The sequence below is a fragment of the Dromiciops gliroides genome, chromosome 2 (assembly GCF_019393635.1).
Source record: "Dromiciops gliroides isolate mDroGli1 chromosome 2, mDroGli1.pri, whole genome shotgun sequence".
NCBI lineage: Eukaryota > Metazoa > Chordata > Mammalia > Microbiotheria > Microbiotheriidae > Dromiciops > Dromiciops gliroides.
Window position 1 is genome coordinate 447,472,190 of NC_057862.1, and position 25,236 is coordinate 447,497,425.

At 37.3% G+C, this 25,236-nt stretch overlaps 1 protein-coding gene and 1 non-coding gene across 2 annotated transcripts in view; both read right to left on the reverse strand.

The window, feature by feature from the left end:
- Positions 1 to 19,767: 19,767 nt before the first annotated feature.
- On the reverse strand, positions 19,768 to 19,874 carry LOC122744797. Its single transcript, XR_006355141.1, has one exon. It is a non-coding gene; the product is annotated as a U6 spliceosomal RNA (small nuclear RNA).
- Positions 19,875 to 20,251: 377 nt separating this feature from the next.
- Positions 20,252 to 25,236, reverse strand: part of EDN3 (endothelin 3) — a 47,691-nt gene continuing 42,706 nt past the window's right edge. Inside the window, exon 7 of the mRNA XM_043980951.1 lies at positions 20,252 to 24,004. The gene's annotated coding sequence lies outside the window, so the exon portion shown is untranslated. The remainder of the gene's footprint in view (positions 24,005 to 25,236) is intronic.

The following is a 25,236-nucleotide window of genomic DNA, read 5'->3' on the forward strand; positions in this document are numbered from 1 at the left end:
GCCCTTGGAATTTCCAGTAACCAGGAAAATGTCAAAGGATAATTCAGTACAATGGAATTCTCTATGCAATTCTCCCAAAGTAAAACCCTGCTCTTGACTGAAGCAGCTGAGTGGTTCAGTGGATAGAGCACTGAACCTAATGTCAGGGAAAATCAAGTTTAAATCAGCTTCAGATACTTAGTAGCTGTGTGACTCTGGGCAAGTCAGTTCACCTTCGCCTGCCTTAGTTTTCTCATCTGTAAAAATGGGGATAATAGCACCATCTACTTCCCAGTGCTGTTATAAGGGTAGATTGAAATATTTGTAGAGCATATGGAAAACTGCAAAGTGTTATATAAATGGTAGTGAGTACATAAGCAGGGGAATATGATTCAAAAAAAAAAAGGCTCATAGTTAAGATGGGAATGTGAACATTCCTAGAGGAGCTCTGATCCCCTAACAGACACCTCAGCTAAAAAGTCACCAGGTGAAATAATGTTTGGTAAGACCAATAGGAGACACCCATAACCACCTGCATCCTGTGCAAGACTATACAAGAAAATGACCAAAGGCACGTGGCCACTCTGAGAAGTGATGTATAAAGCTATATACTAACCAAAACAACTCAGCTGAAAAACTGATGGAAAAATAATTTGAGTGATTAAATAATAAAAATCAGAACCAAACCAAAAAGAATCTGTTCATTATATTTTAAGAAATCACATAAGAAAACTGTCCTGCCCTATTAGAACAAGAAAACAAAATGAGGGGCAGCTAGATGGTGCAGTGGTTAAAGCACCGGCCCTGGATTCAGGAGTACCTGAGTTCAAATCCGGCTTCAGACACTTGACACTTACTAGCTGTGTGACCCTGGGCAAGTCACTTAACCCCAATTGCCTGCAAAAAAACCCCAAACAAACAAACAAACAAAAAACAAAATGAAAATAGAATCTACTAGATACTTCCTGGAGGAAAAAAAAGATTTTACATAGGTATGTCATAGACATATATGTGTATATATATATATATATATATTATATTAATAAATAATAGAAATAAATAAAACATAAATTATAGAACTAAAAATATAGTAATAAACTATATAAATAATGTAAGTAGTATAACATAAATATATATGTATGCATGGGTACATGTGTGTGTGTAACTTCCAGGCAAAACAAATGCTCATAAACAGCCAAAAATAAAAATTTCAAGTGCCAAGAAACCAGTTAGTGTCATAAGAGTTTCTGCAACTACTATAGAGGAAATCTAGGAATACAATATTCCTTTTTCATGGCTTTTTATTGCTTAAAAACAAGTCTGAGGCGGTTAGTTGTTCTTTATGATTTCTTTTCAAAAGGTAAATCTAGGTGGGTGGGACATGCCAGAAGTGGTGTTTAAAAAGTTCACAAGCCACCACTTTCATAGTAGTCAGGCAGTCATTCAATAAACATTTACTGAGCCCTTACTATGTACTATTCATTGTACTAGGCATTGTAGGGAATATGAAAGTGAATGAGAAGCAAAGTTCCTACTCACTGCGTGGCATATACCCCTTAATAAATGTTCACTAATCATTCCTTCATTCATGAAGTTTCTAGCCTCAAAAAGAAGAATATACATTCAGAAATTCCCACAAATTACCTCTGTGATTCAATAGTAATTCCAAAAGGCAAAAGAAAAAGACTTAAAATGTAAAGTGTTATCCTGAAAAATAAATTTTTTTTAATATATTGCTGCAGGAGAAAATGAACAGAGCTGGGTAGATTCTTTGACTGCAAACACGAGACAAGAGAAACCTAGAGTGGTAAATGTATTTGAGAAGTTGGAAAAGGCTAAATGACAATTGAAAGCGTACATTCAATTGAGGAGAAAACACAAGTGTCCTTTCAGAAATCCACGGTCTTTAAGGTTCGCAGAGGAATTAAAGAAATGCAAGCATTAGTGTTAGGTGGTCTTGTTAGCTTTGAGAGAAAAAGAAAGAAGGAAAGAATATCTTAGAAAAAAGGAGGGAGGATTTTATTATTTCTCATAAATCTTTTAAATGATGTTACATAAACATGAAGGAAGAGGTAGAGAGAATGGGCATCACATTATCTTCATTCATATATGAACCAGGTAAAGGATAGGTGAATGAATATATGGATATAATTTAGAGGGGACAAGAAGAAAGAACATTGAAAGGGAAAAGAGAGGAAAAAAGCACCAAAAAAAGAAATTTCTGTTTTGCAGAGTAGCTGTGGGCTGCATTAAAAGTATTATAGATTAACTAGTGTTGATCTTATTCATTTTCTTTCTCCAAGTTTGTTTTCTTTGTAAAAAGGAAAGAGGAAAGCAAGGAAAGGAAGAATTATAAAAGGGCATGATGGAGGGAAAAGCACAATCAACTGTAAATGTGAATAGCATAAACAAACTGTGAGATTTAAAATTGGATACTAGAGCATTAACCTCCCCTTCCTAACCTTTTCCTTATTTTATCTCCCAGATCGGTAAGTTAAAGAAGAAGCCCCTGCTCTCTAGTTAGAGCTTTTATTGTTTGGTAGTTACAAGGTGATGTTGATTAGAGGGATAGGAAAGTAGAAATACAAAACAAATAGTCTTAAGTCTAAGCTTAGTCTATATTCCGTATAAAACTCACTAAAAGCCCAAGGCCACCTTTGGGGAGGAGAGCCGCGTCAGGCACATGCTGCTAATGGCGAGCCGGGCCGCATCCAACTCCAGTCAGCGTCTGTCTGTGTATCGTGCCAGTCCTCAGACCAGGAGAGCAGGAAAGAGATCTCATTTCCGTTCTCTCCTTGCCTTTTAAGCTCACACCCCGGAAGTTGAGTGCTTAGCAGCCAGACTGATGTGCATAGCCCATGCATGGCCGTCAGTCTCCTCCCCGAAAGGGTGATCCTTCAAAAACTGGTGTCTCTCCATTATCACTAACCGACTGTTAAAAACTTTTTTACCACAATACCAATAAAAGAGAGGAGGGTCACAGAATGGATTAGAAAGCAGAATCCAAAAATATGTTATTTATAAGAAATACAATTGAATAATAAAGAGTTTAGCATGCAGAATAAAAATAATTGGCACCAAAACTTGTTATGCCTTATGCAAATTTTTAATAAACATTTTTTATAAATTTTTGAGTTCCAAATTCTATCCCCCCCCATCTCTTCCCCTTCCCTGAGGTAGTAAGCAATCAGATATCGGTTATACATGTGCACTTACGTAAAATATTTTCATATTAGTATTATATAAAATTTTAAAAGCTAAACTGGCAATTATATCAGACAGGTCAACAGTAAAGAAAGGAAGGAAAAAGGAAGGAAGGAAGGAAGGAAGGAAGGAAGGAAGGAAGGAAGGAAGGAAGGAAGGAAGGAAGGAAGGAAGGAAAGAAGGAAGGAAGGAAGGAAGGAAGGAAGGAAGGAAGGAAGGAAGGAAGGAAGGAAGGAAGGAAGGAAGGAAGGAAGGAAGGAAGGAAGGAAGGAAGGAAGGAGGGAAGGAGGAAGGAGGGAGGGAGGGAAGAAAGGAAGGAAGGAAAAATTAAAAGAAAAACTAGGAAAGATATGGGTTAGAGGAACACAGATAATGAAATTGTGCATGTGTGTATTTGAAGGAAATGACAATCTCATTATAGGAAGAAACCAAGAGTATAATAACTGAGGACCTCAATATATCCCTTTCCAACCTAGAAAAATCTAATAAGAAGATAAAGAAGAAAATAAGATACCTGAATGGAATTTTAGAAAAGTTAGAGGTGACAACTCCCTGGTTATTACTAAGTGGGAATCAAAAGGAACATACATATTTCTCAGCTTTTTATAACACCTTTACAAAAATTAACTTTTAGATAAATTATTAAAAACTCATAAATAAATAAATGAAGAAAACAATAATATTAACAAATATTTCTCCTGATTATAATGCATTAAAATTATAATCAATAAAAGACATTTGAAGAAAGGATTCAAATTAAATGGAGTCTAAAACAATATAATCCTAAATAACACATTAAATTAACAAATTGAAGAAATAACAGATGACTTCAAGCATACCAAAACTTTGTAATGCAACTGAAGTAGTTATTAAAGGAAAATTTGTCTTTCTAAATCCTTTATTAACAGAAGGTAAAGAACAGATCAATGTAATTTAAAAAATAGTCAAAATTACCATATTCAAAACTGAAAAAATAAAACATAATTCACAACAGATAAGAGAAACTTTCAGAAAATATTGTCCTAAATCATATGCCAACAAATTGATAAATGAAATAGATGAATATTTCTATGATCATATAATATTGTATATATTATTATATATTATATATTAACAGGAGAAAATAATTTAAATAATTCAATATCAGGAAAAAGGATTAAGCAAATTATAAATAAATTCCCAAGGTGGTATGGGGGGAGACAACCAATCCCAGGAGAATCTACAAACAAATTGTATCAAACATTCAAAGAGCAATTAGCTCCAAAATTACATAAACTGTTTGCAAAAAATAGAAAAGGAAAGTATTTTGACAAACTCCTTCTATGAGACAGTCCTGAAAACTAAACTAGCTAGAAATAAAGTGGGAAAGGAAAACTATAAACCAATTTCTCTAATGATTATAGATGCAAAATTATTGAATAAGTTATTAAGAAAGATAATACTACAATATAGTAAAAAGATAATAAACCGTGAATGGTTAGATTTATATCAGGAATCTATGATGAAAACTACTATTGTGAAAACTATATTATAAAAACTATAAACATGCTATTTGTCCTTGATTTTGAAGAGAACCAATGACATCACAAAGTGATATCTTGACTCAACCATGAATTGGATTTAAGTAAGGAAGATCTAGGCAAAGTCATCAGCCTCACTCTTTCTTCCAGAGTCATCAAAGTCCCATGGCAAGACATGTCAGGATGACTGGCAATGAACTGGCAATGGACTAGCATCTTTGGTGTCTGCTCTAAGCTCTGAGCATTCAGCAACGCCTGCTTCATGACCATTACAATAAATTGTTCTTGTCTGCTCATTCCCTTGGGGGATATCTTCACATACTTGGGCTAGATATCCCCCTAATTCACTGACAGGATTGAGGCCTTCTCAGTTACCCTAAACCTGGTTTGGCCCATATTCCAAGACGGTTTTACTGGGTTGTGGACTCTGCACAATGCAATAGCTTCCTGGGACCACGGGTGAAAGTTGAGTGGAAGTGGACACCAAAGGTGGATGAGCAGGCCTAAAAAGAACTGGGCAAATCCTCACACCAGAGGTACTAGTCCTCCCTTAACACCCCAGACATCCCAATGTTATTGAGTCATTTCAATTGTGGCTCTTTTGTGACCCTGTTTGTGGTTTTCTTGGCAAAGACTTGGAGTGGTTTGACATTTCCTTTCTCTAGCTCCTTTTACATATGAAGAAGCTTCACAAACAAGTGTTTTGCTTGTCACACAGCTAGTGCATGTCTGAGGCCAGATTTGAACTCCTTTGGGAAGATATGTCTTCCTGATCTCCAGCCCTGTGTTCCATCCACTGTGCCACCTAGCTGCCTATTATAAAAAGAAGAGATATATAAATAACCAAAAAAATTTAAATCACATATTTTAAATATATACAGAAAGGGATTTTGACAAAATATAATATCCATTTGTATTTGAAATGTTAAAAGCATAGAAATGGACCTTTCCTTAATATGTCAAATAGGATCTAACAAACTATGACTTTAACACTTGTTCTCTAATTATAGTTGGCTGAAATTCCAAAGAATCATACCAGAGTTTGATGTCTTGGATATCACCTACTCCAAATCCAGTTTCAAATAGAAATAAGCAAAAGGCCAAAATTTCCCCATCTATACTATGAGCAAATCAGACAAAATCATCTGCAAGGTCCCTTCCATTTAAAAATTCTGTACGATATGTTCTAAGGTACTTTGCAATTTGAATGCTCTAAGGCCCCATATAGATCTTACAATGTGTATACTGTTGTGCCTTCCAGTTTAGACACCCAGCCCAGAAATGTGCAATCTGTGACTGACACAAAGAATGCACCCTTGACCTTGTCTCCAGATTTCTATTAGCATTGCTCTCTTGTCAACCAAGTCAAATCTATCCCCCACCAAAATCTCCAGTTTACTGTGATTATGTTTCCCTTGAGATTATAGCCACAATTTCTCCATTCCTAGTCCCCTCTTCTGACCCTTTTTATATGAGGTCAGTCAACTTCTCCCAGGGTGTTGATTACATCCTGAGATTACAATCTATATTTTCTAAGGCCCGTTCAGACTATTAAGGGTCATGTGAGGAAGGGTAAACTGCATGGTCTTGTCTGAAACTGACATATATATATATATAGGATTCATAGAGAAACAGTTCAGCTCTGGAGCTGAGATCAGTTCTCATAGTTCCTAGATGCCCTTTGAATGTCTAGAATTCCATGCCCTCCACTCCCCCACTTCACTCCTCCCCAGTTCTGTGGAAGCTAATTCACACAGCTTATCAATTGCTGGGCTGGGCACGTGTGAGATGCAGCCAGGTGGCTTACAATAATAATACTTCCTGAAGCACCTTATATGTTACCAATGAGTTAGTTTGAGCATCAGGAGAGACTACGTGTATTAAAGGAAGTTTGTTTTATTTCTTTACAAATACCCAGGCTATTTTCAAAAATTCCAGTTAGAAATTTTACTCTATCAGAAAGAGGCAAACTTCACCCAGATAAGGGCTCCAACTGATAAGGGGTTGAGAAAGCAAGTGCAGTATATGGGGTCTCCCTTCCCTGACCATGTATGTTGGGAAGTTTTAGGGAATGAATGAAGGGGTCCTTTGCAGAACTTTTAAAGCATTAGACAACCTGACCTGCATATGACCCGTGACTTGATAAAGTGACACATGAAGGTGTTGAAGGCTTGTTTAAAGCCTATGAAGTTCACACATTCTCTGTTTGAGGTTGAGCCAGTGAAACAAAATACAGATTAGAAAGGCATGTTAAAGTTTGAGTTTCTGGGTGAACTTTGCCTCCTGCCTGTCTGAGGCACACGCGCCCAGCCCAGCAATTGATAAGCTGTGTGAATTAGCTTCCACAGAACTGGGGAGGAGTGAAGTGGGGGAGTGGAGGGCAGGGAATTCTAGACATTCAAAGGGCATCTAGGAACTATGAGAACTGATCTCAGCTCCTCCCTGAAAAAAATGCACATTGACCCCAGAGAAGGCCAGAGCCGAACTGTTTCTCTATGAATCCTATATATGTATGTCAGTTTCAGACAAGACCAAGCAGTTCTAAAGCTTTTTTGTAAAAGCAACAAGGGCACAACTCAAAGCATATGTATCAGATAATTCCCAATTATTCCTAATTAAGAAAACACCTTATTTTCATTTTGATAGAGCAAAAAAGGCATATTGAATTTGGAGTCAGGAGACCTGATCATTTGATTTTCAACTTCCTTATCTGAAAAAAATAAAATAGACCAGATGGACTCAGGTCTCTTTCTCTCTGGATCTAGGATCCCATGATCTTACTCTGCTCTTTATTACTTGTGTGATCTCGGACAACCTCCTTCCCTTCCAGGGCCTCAGTTTTTTCATCTCCATCATGATATTTTGACCAGAGACATTCTAAGATGACTTCCAGCTCTAAATCCTATGAGCTTTGTAGAAGGAAAGTGAAAATGAACACCCTTAAGTCTATGTGACTCCAGGTTATCTTCTAGGAAAGTGATCTCCCAACTTTCATTATGTACCCATGCATTTTAAGTAAAACTTATATGTTTAATATAAAAATTGATATAGTTAATAAAATATTTTAGAAAATTAGCATGATCATGATGTAATAATTATAAAATTATAAAGTAGAAATTATTATAACTATAATAATTATAAATTATAAAAGTGCCTACTATGTGACAGGAGTTGTGTTTTGCAAATATTCTCTGACTTGATCTTCACAAGAACTTGGGGAGGGGAGCAGGGTTGGTGGCTCATTTTACAGATGAGGAAACTGAGAAAAACAGACATTATATGACTTGCTCAGGATCACACAGCTAGTAAGGTTTGAGGCCAAATTAGAACTTAAATCTTCTTAACTCCAGACATGGCACTCTATGCATTGTGTCACCTAGCTGCCCCAATATGGCATTGGCTGGAGCCCCCACTATGTTTTTCCCACTGTTTAGTGCCAGTAACTAGCACTGCAGTTCCATTTAACCACTTCATATTAATTAGCCTTTATGAAGGGGTATTTACTTAGAAGATGTAACAATACCAAAAAACAAAACAAACAAACAAAAAGTCTCAACATCTCATAACACATTTCCCTTATCTCATTTTGGTCTCTGGGGAGAGTAGATTCATACATAGCATTTTTTCCAAGTATAAATGCAAATGTAGCTTCTCAAGGTCTCTCAGCTACCACTGTATGCTGAAGGTCATGCCTTGAACTTCTGAGCACCAATGCTGAGCTAGCAGCAAAACCTAGACACACGGATGCCCAGATACTCTGTCCTGATCTTTAAAAATTCACGAGATCAGAGGTTCCAATCCTTTCACCTAGAAGGGAAAAGAACAAAAGTAGAGGCCAAAGACCAAGCTTTAATTACCATGCCACATGGTCTCAGAGGAAAGAAGGTCCCAAGGCCTCTTGGCTTAGGGCATTGACTCTCCTTGGACACTATCAACAAGAAGGCAAACTGAGAGCAGATTATCCAAGAGCAAAATGGTCCAGATCCTTGTTATTAATCCCTTTTGAATTCCTCTCCTACCCAAAAAGCTTCTGATTACATGATTGTTGTTGTTGAGTCATTTCATTTGTGTGCCACTCTTTGTGACAACATTTTGGGATTTTCTTGGCAAATATACTGGAGTGGTCTGCCATTTCCTTCTCCAGCTCATTTTACAGATGAGGAAACTGAGGCAAACAGGGTTAAATGACTTGCCCAGGGTCACACAGCTAGTGATTATCTGAGGCCAGATTTGAACCCAGGTCTTCCTGACCCCAGCTCCAGCATTCTTCCACTGTGCTACCTAGCTCCTCCATATGATTAGCAGACCAGAAACAGTAACAAAATGCTGTGTATGCACCATCATTTTCTCCAAAGCCTTTTCATTATACATCATCACAATTCTTCTGGGGGAAGTGCAAAAGCCTCTCCCATGTGGAGGAATCTACATGAGATGGGCAAACTGTGTATGCCCCAGTCCCCCATTATATGTACATGATAAAATCTACACAAAAATAATAGGAATGGGGCAGTGAGGTGGCACAGTGGAAAAAGCACTGGCCCTGGATTCAGGAGGACCTGAGTTCAAATTCGGCTTCAGACACTTGATACTTACTAGCTGCATGACCCTGGGCAAGTCACTTAACCCTCATTGCCTACCAAAAAAAAAAAAAAAAAGGAAGGAAACAGGGCGAACGAATTAAAATTTAAAAAAAAAATTGATCCTAGAGTTACTAGGTAGCCACTGGAATTTTTTGAGTAGGGAGTTGACATGGTTTTAGGAAAACCACTTTAGCAACTGTGTAGAAAATATATTGGAGCGCTTTCTAGCTATTTATTCTGCTACTCTCTTTCCTGTTTATCCCAGAGGGTAAAGATCCCAGTTTACCCCCAGCAAGGATTATCATGAACTGAACAGGTAGGAGGGGAAGGACTTCCTTCTGTTTTCCCTTTTACCTTGACTCAGAGAAATGGGTTTGTTTCTGTTCAATGTTGTTTTTCCTTCTCAGTTTCAAGATGCCACCATGGGTGTTTGAGCCATGACAACTTTGGAGTCAGCATTTCAAGAGGGATGGTACAGGTAGCCAGCCTGACAAGGAAGCCCTGAGAAAAGAGGGTGACTAGGACTTGAGCATGAGGGGGATTTTAGACTTGGAAGTGGGACTGTGGTCTATAGGAACTGTGCTAAAATGTGAACCTAATTCTCTTCCCCTCCCCAGAGTGAAGTGGTGTAAAGAGGGTGGTAGGGAAGGCTGCCTCCCATACCTATATTTGTGATTATATATTTGAGTAAATGTTTCCTTATGAAAGCAAAACAAAATTGTAAAGGAGGTGGGGGGGGGGACTTTAGGGGCCCAATTAGGAGGCTACTGTAATAGCCCAGGGGACAGGTATCAGAGTCCTGAATTAGGGTGTGACTGGGGAAAAAAAAATGAATCTATTTGATTGATTGGGGAGGAAAGGGAATCTATCTGAAGGATAATAAAGGTAGAAATGACAAGATTTGGCAGCTGATTGGATTTGTGGGGTGACGGTGAAAAGTCATAAATGACATTAAGGTTGTCAACTTGAGTCGCTAGAAGGATGATAGTAAATGGACAGAAACAGGGAAGTTTAGAAGAGTAGGTTTAGGGAGAAGAGAAAGTAACAAGATCTAAGATGTAGACTACAACCGGGCCATGCCTACTCATCTTGGGAGGTTCACTCTGACCCACCCAAAATATTGAAGAGAAGGGGGCAGCTAGGTGGCACAGTGGATAGAGCATCAGACCTGGATTCAGGAGGACCTGAGTTCATTTTTTTTTTTTTTTTTTGCGGGGCAATGGGGGTTAAGTGACTTGCCCAGGGTCACACAGCTAGTAAGTGTTAAGTGTCTGAGCCCAGATTTGAACCCGGGTACTCCTGAATCCAAGGCTGGTGCTTTATCCACTGCGCCACCTAGCTGCCCAGGACCTGAGTTCAAATCCGGCCTCAGACCCATGACACTTACTAGCTGTGTGACCCTGGGAAAGTCACTTAACCCCAATTGCCACACACACACACACACACACACACACCGGAAGGGAGGTGGTTCTTTTTTTTCACTCATCACTTCCCAGGAACATAGAGTCTTGCCACTGAGGGACACCTACCTGTTGCAAGCACAAAATGATCTGGAGGACAGGAAGGGGATATGCTGGAAGGAAGGTGGAAGTTTCCCAATATCTGAAGAGCTGCTGCTGTAAGAACCCAAGTAACAATTAAGTTAAAATTGCATGGAGGGGGCAGCTAGGTGGCGCAGTGGATAAAGCACCGGCCCTGGATTCAGGAGTTCCTGAGTTCAAATCCGGCCTCAGACACTTGACACTTACTGGCTGTGTGACCCTGGGCAAGTCACTTAACCCCATTGCCCCATAAAAAAAAAATTGCATGGAGGGATTGATGTCAGGATCAGAATGGGTTGGTATGAGAGTATGCACAGCAGAGAAAAGAGGGAGAGTGAGTGGAAGACTATTGTAAGGGGCTAAAATTCTAACTAGTCTGTCTAAAATATCTAATGAGTGGTTGCCAGTAAATTATACGCTTTAGCAAGAGTTAGACTTTTAAGCATTTATTAAGGAGAATAAGAATTTGGTGAAGAGAGAAAGGCCTAGATTCATCTCTCTATTAAAGGGAGAGAGCATTCCTAGCTCCACTCTCCACCAGAGTCCTCACGAAAAAAAGAGACCGAGAGCGCCAGTCTCGCCCCCTCTTCCTCCCACAAGCAAATGTCAGGCGCCTTCTCCTCATGGTGGAGCTTTCCTACAGTAAATCTCCAGCAGGTGGCATCATTCCAATCGTTACACTATTGAGGGAATAAAGGTAAGTATGATTGTGTTGGAGAGGAGTCCCATAACTGACTATTGGGGAGAGTGAAATGTGAGCTATCTTCCCACTATGATTAGTGGATCAGACCTGCTAGCAACTCAGTGCTTCAGTGAATAGAGTACTGGACCTAAAGTCAAGAAGACTCATCTTCCCAAGTTCAAATCTGGCCTCAGACACTTAATAGCTGTGTGACCCTGGGAAAGTCACTTTAACCCTGTTTGCTTCAGTTTCCTCACCTGTAAAATGAGCTGGAGAAGGAAATGGCAAACCACCCCAGTATCTTTGCCACAAAAAACAAAACAAAAAAACCTCAGAAAACCCAAATGGAGTCATGGAGAGTTGGACATGACTGAAATACCTGATTAATAACGACAACAACAAGTATCCCAAGGAGCCCCAGCCCTCACTTTAGAGACCATTATGTTAGAATAGAAAACTACTTTCCCTGAATTAAAGGAAAAGGTATGACCATTATCAATTTAATAGAGAGAGCATTTATTCAATGCTTACATGGGCCAGGCATTGGACTAAGTGCTAGTGATATAAATATAAGTGAGCAAGAGAGTCCCTAGCTTAAAAGGGTTTACTTTCAAATAAAGGAAGACCACATGTAAAGGGGAAAGGGAAAGATTAGGGGAAGCTAGGCTATTCACATTATGGTACAGCATCAAAAATGTCACAGAAGTATCCGTGAGGCCAGGTTCTGGGCAAGATAAGGCAAGAGAGTTCACTTATCAGAGCCCAGGGTGGTTCCAGTGGTGGATATTGGCTCAGAAATAAGTTTTACTTAAAGGTTTTTGACCAGGAAAATCAGGAAGCTTTTTAGAAATTCCTCTCTGGAAAGTTACTCTGGAGTCTTCAGTGAGAATTAGAATTCCTTTTTCACCTAGGAATAGTTATAGCCAATACTGCCTAGGCAGTTAGATTCATCTTCAATTAGATATTTAAAGGAATCTGTTGCATTGTTCGGAATGCAGCTCCTCGACACACTTTCATCCTGTGCTATTTTTACCCCCCAAAATCTGTAAGTCTTCCCAAAAATCCTTCTTGGAAAATCTGCATCATATTCTGGAAATCTTCCTTCTTAATATTTTTGGTATCTCAGAGGCACCCATGTAATAATAGCTAATATTTGTATATGTTTAAGATTTATTAAGTGCTTTTCACATATTATTTTATTTAATAAACACAATACATCTTTAAGGTAGTTGCTATTATTCTCAGAAAATTAAGACCAAGAGAAGTTAAGTTACTTGCCTGGGGTAATAAAACCAGTAAGTATCTGAAGCAAAATGGAAACTGATGTCTTCTAGATTCCAAGTCTAGTTTCTTAACAGTGACTTTGATTGATTCAACAAAGTATACAAGCTGTTCACTCTGTTCTGATTGTTTGATCCAATCAAAAAGTGTTCTGCCTAATAAAGGCATCAGAGTTAAATGGAATGGTTTCAACTCTACGCTTGGACTATCATTTCCACTATATCAATCAAAAAGCATTTATTAAATACTTACCACTTAACAGGCACCATGCTATAAGGAAAGACAAGAACTACAATTGCTGGCAAGGAGCCTATGTTCTTTTTTTAAAATAATATTTTATTTTCCCAATTATACATTAAAACAATTTTTTTTAACATTTGGGTTTGTTTAAGTTTTGAATTCCAAATTCTATCCCTTTCTCTGTCCCTCACCTCCTCCCTCCCGGAGATGTTAAGCAATCTGATATAGATTATACATATGCAATCATGTAAAACATTAAGGAACCTATATTCTAATGGGAGAATGTTCTAATGATCTAGTGCCCATAGCCTTTTCTATGTTTAATGGAATAGCACAGGAACCATTGTTGGTATAGACAACCAGCTTAAGTTCAATGCATTTTCCATAGTCCATCAGGTCACTTTACAATTTAGCTTCTTTTTTATCAAGATGTCTCTTCAAGGATAATGAAGTATTTCAGATGCTTTACTATATTTTTCCATCATCTTCCAAGTCAAATGCTATATTTGTTGCATAGGTTTTTTCCTTGTTTGTACGTACTTTAAGACTTCAAGAAACCTTGTTTTCACTGGTGTGGATACTCTCTCCACCAGTGAAAATCGCAACACTTCTGTAACTTAGTAAATCAATGAAATAAAAGAATTTGCTAAATACTTTGTGAGTTGTTATAACCAAAAGAATTCCAGGGCTGGTGGCCAACATTTTGGTAATGAGGATCTCTGAATCAGTTACGTTGGTCCTCAGATAACAAACACATGATCCGTTGCCAGTCCTACATTCAAATCCTTTCCAATTTAGTAGACCTGCCAAAGCATGTTTTCTCCTGGCATAAACTTTGAGAACTCAGAGTTACTTCTACATCACAATTATCAGAATCCTGCAACCTTTGGCACAGGCGTATTAGATGGCATGGTCAAAGATGAATAGCCCAATTCATAATTTTTTTTTTTGCAGGGCAATGGGGCTTAAGTGACTTGCCCAAGGTCACACAGCTAGTAAGTGTCAAGTGTCTGAGGCCGGATTTGAACTCAGGAACTCCTGAATCCAGGGCTGGTGCTTTATCCACTGCGCCACCTAGCTGCCCCCCAATTCATAATTTAATGGAGGTCTGGAACAAGTTCAGATGGCACATCAGTTTGCTCAGATGATGCAACTTTTTGGATTGAGGTGGATCAGAGTGAATATTACATGATGTCCACGCATGGATAGGTTGTGGTCTGCATCTCAGATATTATTACTTTCTTTTTTCTCTAAAGCCACCCTTGTTCTCTAATTCTGGCCAGTGTTACCACCCTTCATTTAGTCATTAAAATGCACAATTTTCCTGTGATTTGGACTCTTCACTCTTACTTAGCCTATACATACAACTGACAGCCAAATGTGGTTTTTCTATCTCCAAGAAAATTGTGAGGACCCACTGGATTAATGGATGTAAAGTATTTCTTATTTTAAACTAATATGTGTGTGAGAGAGTCATCATCCTCATCCTTGTTGTTGTTGTTATGTTTACTACCTCTTAACAGAAAGTCTTCAAAGTCCTTAATTTTATTACATTTTTCCTTCCACTGCCTTAGCCCAGACTCCTTTCTAGTAAATTTGCTGTGTCTAGGCATGTTGAGCATAGATGTTGTCTTGCTCCAAGGTACATCTCCTCCATACATAAATGAACCCAAAGACCCTATTCATTAAAATTCCTCTTAAGTTTTCTTTTAGCAAAAGGAATTTAGTGAACACCACTCTGAGATATTTAGACTATGACACAATTCAGGCTAAAATTCTTGTTCTACCAACCTTAAAATTTTTCTACATCTCTATCTAATATCTCTAGAGACCTACAGACACTCTCCAAGATTTTCTTCATTATATTTGAGATTGAATCAACACAAGTTGCACATTTTCATCCTTGTCATATAACTAGAACATGAAGAGGTTTTAAAAAATTAGATGTATGTCAATCAGTGTTTTGTGTGCAGGTGGAATTTTTAAAAATAGTAGATCACAGATTATTTTAAAAATGCAAATGTGCCATTTCTTACACCTTACTCCTGGCCACACACTTTTGATTAAGTGGCACTGGCCATGTTCTTCCTAAACATGCCACCATCTCTTGGCTCAAGGAATTTTCTTTAACTCACCCCAAGCCTGGAATATTCTCCATCCTCATCTCTGCCTACTGGTTTCCCTGTTTTCCTTTAAGTCTCAACTAAAATCCTGTCTTCTTCAGGAAGCCTTCCCAATCTCTCTTAATTTTAAATTCTTCCTCTTAATTATTTCCATTTTCTCATACACAGTTTGATTGTACATAGTTGTTTGCTTGTTGTCTACTCCATTAGGTTATGAGCTCCATGAGGGAAGGGACTGGTTTTTGCCTCTTTTTGTATCCCCAGCACTTAACACAATTCCTGGCACATACTAGGCACTTAATAAATGCTTATGGACATCTACCATACTTAAGATTCACTATGTCTTTACCTCCACTTTTAAAAAGGCTTCTTTTCTTTTAAGATGCAGTTCAAATATCCTCTTTTTGCCAATTGCCCCTGCTTGTGCCCTCCCTCCCAAATTACCTTATATTTAGCTATTGTGTGTATGTGCGCATGTATTATGTATTTATTAACTTTAAATTATATACACTTGTCTCCCCCATTGCTTATTGTAAGCAAGAATTCTTTAACACTCAATACTTGTATCCCCAGTGCCTAATTCAGTGTCTGGCACCTAGTAGGTACTTAATAAATACATTTTGATTGATGGCTATTCAAAAACAGCTATCATGTCTCCTCATTTAAGTTTAACTAACTAGAAGGAAAGCAGCTCTTATTAAATTAGTAAATAGACTAAATAAGAGAATTTCATTTATTTATTTAATTAACTTCTTTCAAATATATTTGTTAACTAGCAGTATTTCCAACTGAAGGGTTTGCTTTGATGAATATGTAAGAGTCATCCATAGCTAGTATATTTGTTAATTTGATTTGACTATAGCTGCTGTTAACTTGTTTTCAAAGTAGTTATTCTGCTATATGTTAAGCATCCTTCATTAAATCTGTTTGCATTATTCTTATGCTTTTGCATACACCAAAGATAAAATATAGCCCAGCTTCTAGCATAAATTCTGATTAGTCAGGCCCCTTAAAGTGCTCTGAGTTGGGAGCACATGAAATATTTCCTTAAAGGGTAGTTTTAATTGGTAGTGTGGACTTTACTATCACTATGAACTTATTTGGTGATTAGCCCTGATACTCTAGAAGAAAGGTTAGAATCTATTAGACCCATATTGACTAAATTATTTTAACAAATATGCCCTGATAATTCTTTCTCCATTTCCCCTATAATGTCTTAGAAAGTGAAACTGACTATCCTTGCAACAAAGTAAAAATTTGGTGGATGTAACAGGTGGGACCACCTGTGATTGACTCCGCTGCCATCCCACAGCTGCTTCCCAGCTGCAGGCACCCAAATTTGCACTTTTCAGAGAATTTTCCCACCATCTGGACTGTGAGTACCACTGCCTAGAGGTTTCCTTATGAGCCAAAACTTTCCGTTTTTAACATACCAAATGGAATTCATTTTAAGGTGCCTGCTTTCCCAAGACATTGTAGTCTACTTCATCTCATCAACTCATAGGTCCTATCCATCATCCAGTGCTGAACTGACCTAAGAAGAGAGAGGGCACCAGCAGGTCCATGGCAGTGTAGTCTGAAAAGAGCTTAGACCCACTCCTGGTATTCATAAATACTGGCTGTCATCACAGACTTCTCATTTATAGAGAAAAATGAAGCACCTCATAATTCTCCATAGAAACTCTTCTCCATATGCACACAGTTTTTCCTAGGCCCTTAACTCATTTTAGCTATATAACAACTCTATCATCATACTATTTGAATAAGGGAAGCAGAAGGAAATTTTATTCCCTGAAAAACATATCACAAGAGGCTGGACAAATTTTCATTTTCCCATTACCTTTCAAAAATTTTATTATGCCTTTGGTTTCCATAAAAGTTCTGAGAATTTACCTGCAAAATTGACAATATCTGAACAACTCAAATTAGTTGGAGGTAGGACATCTTTGATTGTATGCTCATTTTGTTTGCTAATTCATATTAATTTGACAACTTTTCAGTAACTTTTATTTTTTGGGGGGGGGAAGGGCAATGAGGGTTAAGTGACTTGACCAGGATCACACAGCTAGTAAGTGTCAAGTGTCTGAGGTCAGATTTGAACTCAGGTCCTCCTGAATCCAGGCCCAGTGCTTTATCTATTGAGCCACCTAGCTGCCCCCTAGAATACAGTCTGGCAAGAAAGAAGAAATAGCTAGTCTGGGTGCCCTCCTTAAGAGGACTAGCTATTTCTTCTTTCTTGCCAGACCATCACTCCTGAATTTCACTACTAGGCTTCTATGCACAGGGTATCATCATTCCTCTCTCCACTCTTTCCTCTTCCTTCTATGTATTGTGTTCCCCTATTAGAATGGAAGCTCCTTGAGTGTAGGGATTGTCTTTCTTTAGCTTTGTATTTGTATTCTCAGTATTTAGCACAGTGCCTGGCATGCAGTAAGTGCTTAATAAGTGCATCTTGGCTTATTAGAAGGTTGTCTCTGGTTCAAAGGTTAAGTGACTTGCTTGGGGTCATTTGGTTAAAACTGGTTCTATCTCCAGTGCTTTGTACCATTACATGCCATCACTTAGATTTATGGACATATATGGTTCAATATGGTCAATTTGATACTCAATTTATTATTAAAATACTAACCTTAAATAGCTTCTAGACTTAATACTGAGGCAATTAAGCAAGTGACTTTACCTTATTGAGTAATAATGACAATATCTAATAACAACACAGGGTGCATTTACATAGCATTTGCTTAACCCACGATGGCAAATAATAAGGCTAAGAAAAATTATTGGGTGGTAAGCCTCCCATTGCTGGGGGACAAGGTGAGTTTCAGACAAGTGTTATATTTCTCTCAGTGGACAGAGTAATAGAATGAAGATTTGAAGTAGACTTAAGCTCAGAAAATAAGGAAAAGCTTTTTGAATGAGGTGGTACTTGGGCTGAATCTTTGAGGGAGCTGGGGCTCCATTCTTCCAAGACGCAGAGATGAGGAAGGAGAACATTCTAGGCAAAGGAGTCATCTTGTGCAAAGGCATGAAAGTCAGAGATCAGATGCCATATACAAAGTGTTGGTAGACTTAAAGTTTTGGCACATCTTCCCAAGTTGTAATTTTTTAAAATTCAGGACTGGTGATAGATGGGAGCTATTATCTGAAGACCACCTTAGCTAAATTCAGAAAGGGTCATCACCAGAATGTTAGTGGAATGATGAATGTTTTGACTAAAGCAACTAATGAAGACAATATACTGACATGCAATGAAGTTGTAATAAGTGGAGAGGGTACCCACATTAATAAAATCAGCAAAGTATTAAAATATATAGTATAAGTTATATTACCAATTAGACAATAAGCTCCACAGAAGGCAGGGAAATTTTCCAATATTTTTTCCTATATACTCCTTAGGTTAAGCACTAAATTTGACATATGCTTGATTAATTGATTGATTAGTTGATTTCAGAAAAAAAAATTAGAAAGTTTTAAAAAGGGAAAAGGACCCACATGTACAAAAATATTTATAGCTGCTCTTTTGTGGTGGTAAGGAATTGGAAATTGAGGGGATGCCCATCAATTGGGGAATGGCTGAACAAGTTGTGGTATATGAATGTAATGGAATACTATTGTGCTGTAAGAAATGGTGAGCAGGCAGATTTCAGAGAAACCTGGAAGGACTTACATGAACTGATGCTGATTGAGATGAGCAGAACCAGGAGAACATTGTACATAGCATCAACAACATTGTGTGTTGATCAACTGTGATAGACTTGACTCTTCTCAGCAATACAATGGTCCAAGATAGTTCCAAAGGACTCATGGTGGAAAATGCTCTCAAAATCCAAATAAAAAGAACTATGGTATATAGATACAGATTGAACTATGGTTCTATTTTTTTGTTTTTTTGTTTTTTTAGTTTTTTTTTCCTTTTTGCTCTGCATGACTAATGCAGAAACATGTTTAATGTGATTATACATATATAACCTATATCAGATTGCTTGCTGTCTTGGGGAGGTGAGAGGAGAAAAATTTGAAACTAGAAATCTTACAAAAACAAATGTGGAAAACTATCTCTACATGTAACTGGAAAATAATAAAATACTTTTATGGAAAAAATTAGAAAGTTTTCATCCAAAAGATTGCATAATATCATCCTTTTCTTGGTTCATAGTTTATGAAATAACCTACTAGACAGAATTATTTGCCTTTTCCCCCAAAAAAAATTCTGTGACTAATTGAAAAAATTTGTGTAACCCAGAAGCCTCAAAATATTTATTTCAAGTAACACTTTGGATGTATATGTATATGTGTATGCATACATGTATGTGTGCATGCATGCATATATATGTATTGTGTATATATATGCATATGTGTGCATGTATGTGTTTGTTTTGTATTTACTTATCTATGTACATTTCATATCCTATCCCCTATGCCCCATGAAATATAAGTTCCCACAGGGCATAATACAGAGCCAAGCATCTGGTTATGGCTGTTGTTCAGTTGATCAGAAGTATCTGACTCTTCATGATCCCATGGACCATACTGTCCATGGGGTTTTCTTGGCAAAGGTACTGGAGTGGTTTGCCATTTCCTTCTCTAGTCCAGCACATGGTAGATACTTTTTTTTTTTTTAATATGGAACGCTTCGCGAATTTGCGTGTCATCCTTGCACAGGGGCCATGCTAATCTTCTCTGTATTGTTCCAATTTTAGTATATGTGCTGCCGAAGCGAGCACACGTGGTAGATACTTAAAGTTCAGGGGCAGCTAGGTGGCACAGTGGATAAAGGACTGGCCCTGGATTCAGGAGGACCTGAGTTCAAATATGGCCTCAGACACTTGACATTTACTAGTTGTGTGACCCTCGGCAAATCGCTTAATCCTCATTGCCCTGCAAAAAAAGAAAGAAAGAAAGAAAGAAAGAGGAAAAGAAAGTTCGATAGGAATCAATAATACTATAAATTGGCATGTTATGTATTCTGTATTTAATTTTTATGGTATATATGTATATATATGGTATTCCATATATATATATATAAATATACACACATATAAATATACGTGTATATATACACACATATGTATACATACATACATACATGGAAGTTTCTACCTTTAATGACTTGCCTAAAGAGTATAGTTGGTTTTTTTAAACCTTCAATATAAGGGATATTATTTTTATACAGAATTGCATAAAACTCCAATTGTCAATATATTTTGCCTTAAAATATATAAATAAGACATAATTTTATTATTGTTCCTCTGACCCCCTTTTTCCATTCCTTAAGTTTCCACCAGAATCTCTAATTTAAAGAAAAGTCCAAATCAGTCTTACTTCCTTCTCCAGACTTTGCAACCATGTTCCTATAGAGATATCTTCTTTCACCAACCCCATCCCTTCAGCCCTCATTTATGTCTTGTCTTCCCTCATTACAATGTAAAGTCTTTTGGGGCAATGACTGTCTTTTTTCTTATATTTGCCTCCCAAGTACTTAGCACAGTCCCTGGCACATAGTATGTACTTAAAACATGTTTGTTAACTTGACTTATCTGTTTGAATTCTTATTGAGTCTCATAAAATTTCTTGACTGCAACTGGCCCCAAAGCCCAGGCACAGCCATTTAGAAAAGGCTGGTGATAACTGTCCTTCATCCTAGCTTTTATAGAAATGAAGGCCTCAAAAATCCTGTGGTGAGAACAGAACCCAGCATAGTGTTTGTGCCCAAATTCTTATTTGTGTATTTCCTTCTCCATTTTTAATTTCACATTCACAGTCCCTGGGCTTTGAGCTCTCTTTTAAAATTTGGTTATTTAATATGTACTATGTCATCATTTAACATAGGAATTAGTTCAACCTGAACATTCACAAAACCAGAGATTAAGAGCTGAAAGGAACCTTAGCAGTTTTCTAGTCTAGCTGTCTCATCCTTACCATTGTGTAATGCTCAAAAAAGCCAGTAGCAGAGCTGATTCAAATCCAAATCCTCTCACTCAAAAGCCAACTTTCTATACACTACAACATCCAACCTCCCTTAAAGCTTTTAAAATACACTTCATAATGGGTGATTTTGATGCACCAGCCTCTGCATTATGGGGCTCACATGTTCTCATTGGAATATTATTACTAGATTCCCAAGATTCAAGGCTTTAGGGTTTGGTAAAATGAATTGGTATCTCAATTTGTACATTTTTTAATTAGAAAAAGGAACACTTTTTGTTATCCGGGTCATCATCAAACCACATTATAATGGTAGGTTTTTGTTTCCTCATCTGTTGACTTGGTTCTCTACTTGGCATAAAGAAATTAGAGGGGAGGAAATTAAAGAAACCAAATTCCTTCCTGATACACATGATTACCTTTCACAGAGTCAGAGAATGGTGGAGCTAAAATGAACCTTGGAACACTAAACACTAGAACTAGAAAGACCTTTAAAACATGGAATGCCATTAGCTACACAGGATGCCAAAGTCAGGAGGGAACTTAGAACACAGAATGTTTGAACTAGATGGTACTTTGAAGGTCTTTTATCATCTAGCCATTCAATTTCACAAATGAAGGAACTGAAACTCAAAAAGTTGGTGACTTGCCTAAGGCCACACAGCAGTTTTAAAGAAGTAAAAACACTATCATTGATTTATGGAAAAGTCACCCCTAAAGTTTACTAATTCTAGACAGCTGTAATAGGACTCCACTCCACATCTGAAAATGAAGCAGTATAAGAATATCAGTGTAAGTAATATGTTAAATATTCATTCAAAAAGTAAAAAATATGGTCAAGTGTTACAACAGTTAGAAATGGCTGTACCTCCTAAAATCATTCTTGGAACATCCTATGGGGTTGGACATGATGATCTCTATGGTAAATCCCATGATCTATTTGACTATGATTCTAAAGAAAGGTGTTTTGCCTGGTTGTGAAGAATGGTATACAATATCACAAGAATCCCCCCTGCAGAATCCCTTCTCAAACTTATCTCATGAATGCCTTAGTCATTTTAACCACTTTCCTCTGATGGTCACAACCCCTGGCTTCTCTACTACCCAAATAATTCCTCATCCTGGTCTACAGTTGGGTCTTGATAGAAATGTGGCCTTGAAACTTCCTCTCTTGAGTGAAATATATGAATGATGACATGTTAACTCATAATGATCAAAATAGAAGGATAATGTTAGGAGCGTTTATTTTGCATTTGACTATTCTCATGTTCAGAGTGTTGATAGTACTGAGTCCTTCCAAAGACAGCATATAGCCAAATGGCACATATGCATTTTTCAAAATAATTTGTGATCTACTGGGTATTTTTTTTAATTCAAAAAACATTCTTTTAAAATATATATACAGTGTCTTTACTTTTTAAAAAATCCACCCAAAGAAATAGTTGCAGTAAATAGTTTTCACAATAAATAATCTGCTTTTCTAAAATGTACAAAATTTGCTATCAAATCAGAAACTTACCATTTACTTGTGATAAAGAGATTTACTTTTACAACTATAATAACTTACATAATATTCTTATAGAATATAACATTGTTTTTTTTAAGAATATAACATTTTAAACAAGACCTACCCTCCTTTGCTCAATACATTGACTGTTTCCACTCTACTTTAGCACCAATTCCAAAGTCAGTGCTGTGTAGTAGGGGTTCAATCTCTTTCACCAAACATCTCAAAGAGTAAAAGTGACATTTTAAGATGCTTGTAGCAAAAGAAGCTTATAGTTAAGTCCAAAGGGAACAGAATAGACAAAGCCACAAGTTACAATTCCAAGTTGCTTTTTTTTCAATTATATAGTTAAATATGAATTTACATAATTTACAAAGAAGGGGTAGGGTTGGGTGGGGGGTCCTTTTGAAATCATCCCCAGAACATCCATTAAAAAAAAAAACAGAACAAAACAAATATTGAACTTGAACATCCTGAGCCAACACCCCTCCTCCTCCCCACCTATCCATAGTTAGTTCTTCAAGAACAACTCATGCTGGAATTTAAATTAATCCTCCAATGGGCCATCTTTGTTTTGGGAAAGATGAAAATGGAAAATACAGTTAAACATGAAACAGCTACATGTGGAGCTTAGCATATTTGAAAAAGTGTATATATTAATTTTCTTGTCTCAATGTTCCCCAAAACATGATTTCATCCTTGAGATACATTCTCTTGATGAGTAACACTGTTCCCAGATTTCTGTACATTAAGTACTGTCAGCTTCAGAATCATAACCACCAGGGTAGATCTGATTTGTGTCTAATGTGGATAACTTACTAAATGGATAATTGCATAGGATGCTAGCCTGGTATATTTTCAGATACAAGTTATCAGCTGTGATTTTCTGCATAGATATTGGCCATTTATTATAGTAAGGACATTGTTTACATTTGTAAATAGTTTGCTATCTACTTATTTAGGATGTGAATCTCTGTATAGATGCAAGTGAGTGTCTTTCTAACTTGCTGTACTTCTCCAAATGCAACTTCCTGCCTGAAAACAAAGTTGTTGCATGCCATGCCCTCCAGAGCACATCTGGGAGTATTTTATCCATTAGAGAAACTTGTCTAGTTTTATTTTGCTACTCTTTGGATTGGGGCATGTCATTTCGATGAGAAAACTGGCTAGTTTTCTCAGTGAAATTCATTCCTTTGGCTGAGAAGAATGGAAATTTGAATCCTATGTGTCCCAGTGGTCGGAGCAGTTGGAGAACAAGGTGTCACAGAATGTAAAATTCTTCAGCCGCTTTCCCTTCTTTTTAGAATAGTATGAATGCAGGGACACCACATGGTGAAATCTGATGGCTGCCTGAAGCATTCATTTGTTTCTCTTATTGCAGATAGAGTCTTCTTGTGTGTTTTTTTCTTGCCTTCAACTAATCTTAGAGACACAAGAAAAGAAAGAATAGCATTATTTTTAAAATATTGAATAAGTCAATTTAATAAACAATTATTTAGTGCATATGATGCACAAGTCATGTTATAAGAAACCTTTCCTGATCCTTCTTAACAATCCTGCTTTTCCTCTTTTAATTATTCCCTATTTGTTCTGTATATATCTTATTTGGACATAATTGTTTGCATGTTGTCTCTATGAGCTCTTTGAGAGCAGGACTGTATTTTGCCTTTCTTCATATCCCCAGTGCTAAGCACAGAGCCTGGCACATAGTAGGTGCTTAATAAATGTTTATTGACAGAGTGACTGAAGGTATATGTATGTGTTTCATCTTCCCCTTTTTATAATCCAGTCCCAATTGAGAAGCAATATACATTGCCTCCTCTCTGAGATTCATGCCATTCAAAAGGTCAACATAGTTATCCACCCAGGAAAAGTCAAGTGGCTAAAGAATGAATATTTTTCCAGATGATTAAATGCAACTGGATGGACAGACTATTGAGTTAGTTGACTAGGACATATGTCTTGGACAGGCATCTTCTTATGGATAACAAACCAGGCCCAAGTTGTTATAGGAAAACAAGAATGGGCTGAATTGTTGTTAGGAGATGTCAGAGTGCTTTCAATTATCCTAAGTTGCTCCTTGATAAAAAGCCTATCTTTACACCAAAATTCTGGCAACCCTATATGGTTACACATCATGGATCATAATGATCACAGAGGCATCAAAATTGCAAGAGCCACAAAGGTCAATAGAAAGATATACTGGGTATAAATGATCTACACCATGTCACCAAGGAGGACTTAGACAAAAGAAGTGCCCAACAAAAGAACAATCAAGGTCATATATGGCTAATCACATAGTAAGAGGCAAATGATAAAAGATATTAAACATTACACTGGTATCCATGACCCATTCAAAGATCTATATGATGTCAGGTAGATCCTCTAAGGAGAATTTATGTGAATTCATGAATTCAATTAGTGAATAATCATTTACTAAGTACATATTATATGCCAGGACTGCTAAGGGCTATACAAGAGGTATACAATAAAGGGATACAAGAGAAAAGATGTATTTTTTTTGGTGGGGCATTGGGGTTAAGTGACTTGCCCAAGGTCACACAGCTAGTAAGTGTCAAGTGTCTGAGGCTGGATTTGAACTCAGGTACTCCTGAATCCAGGGCCAGCGCTTTATCCACTGTGCCACCTAGCTG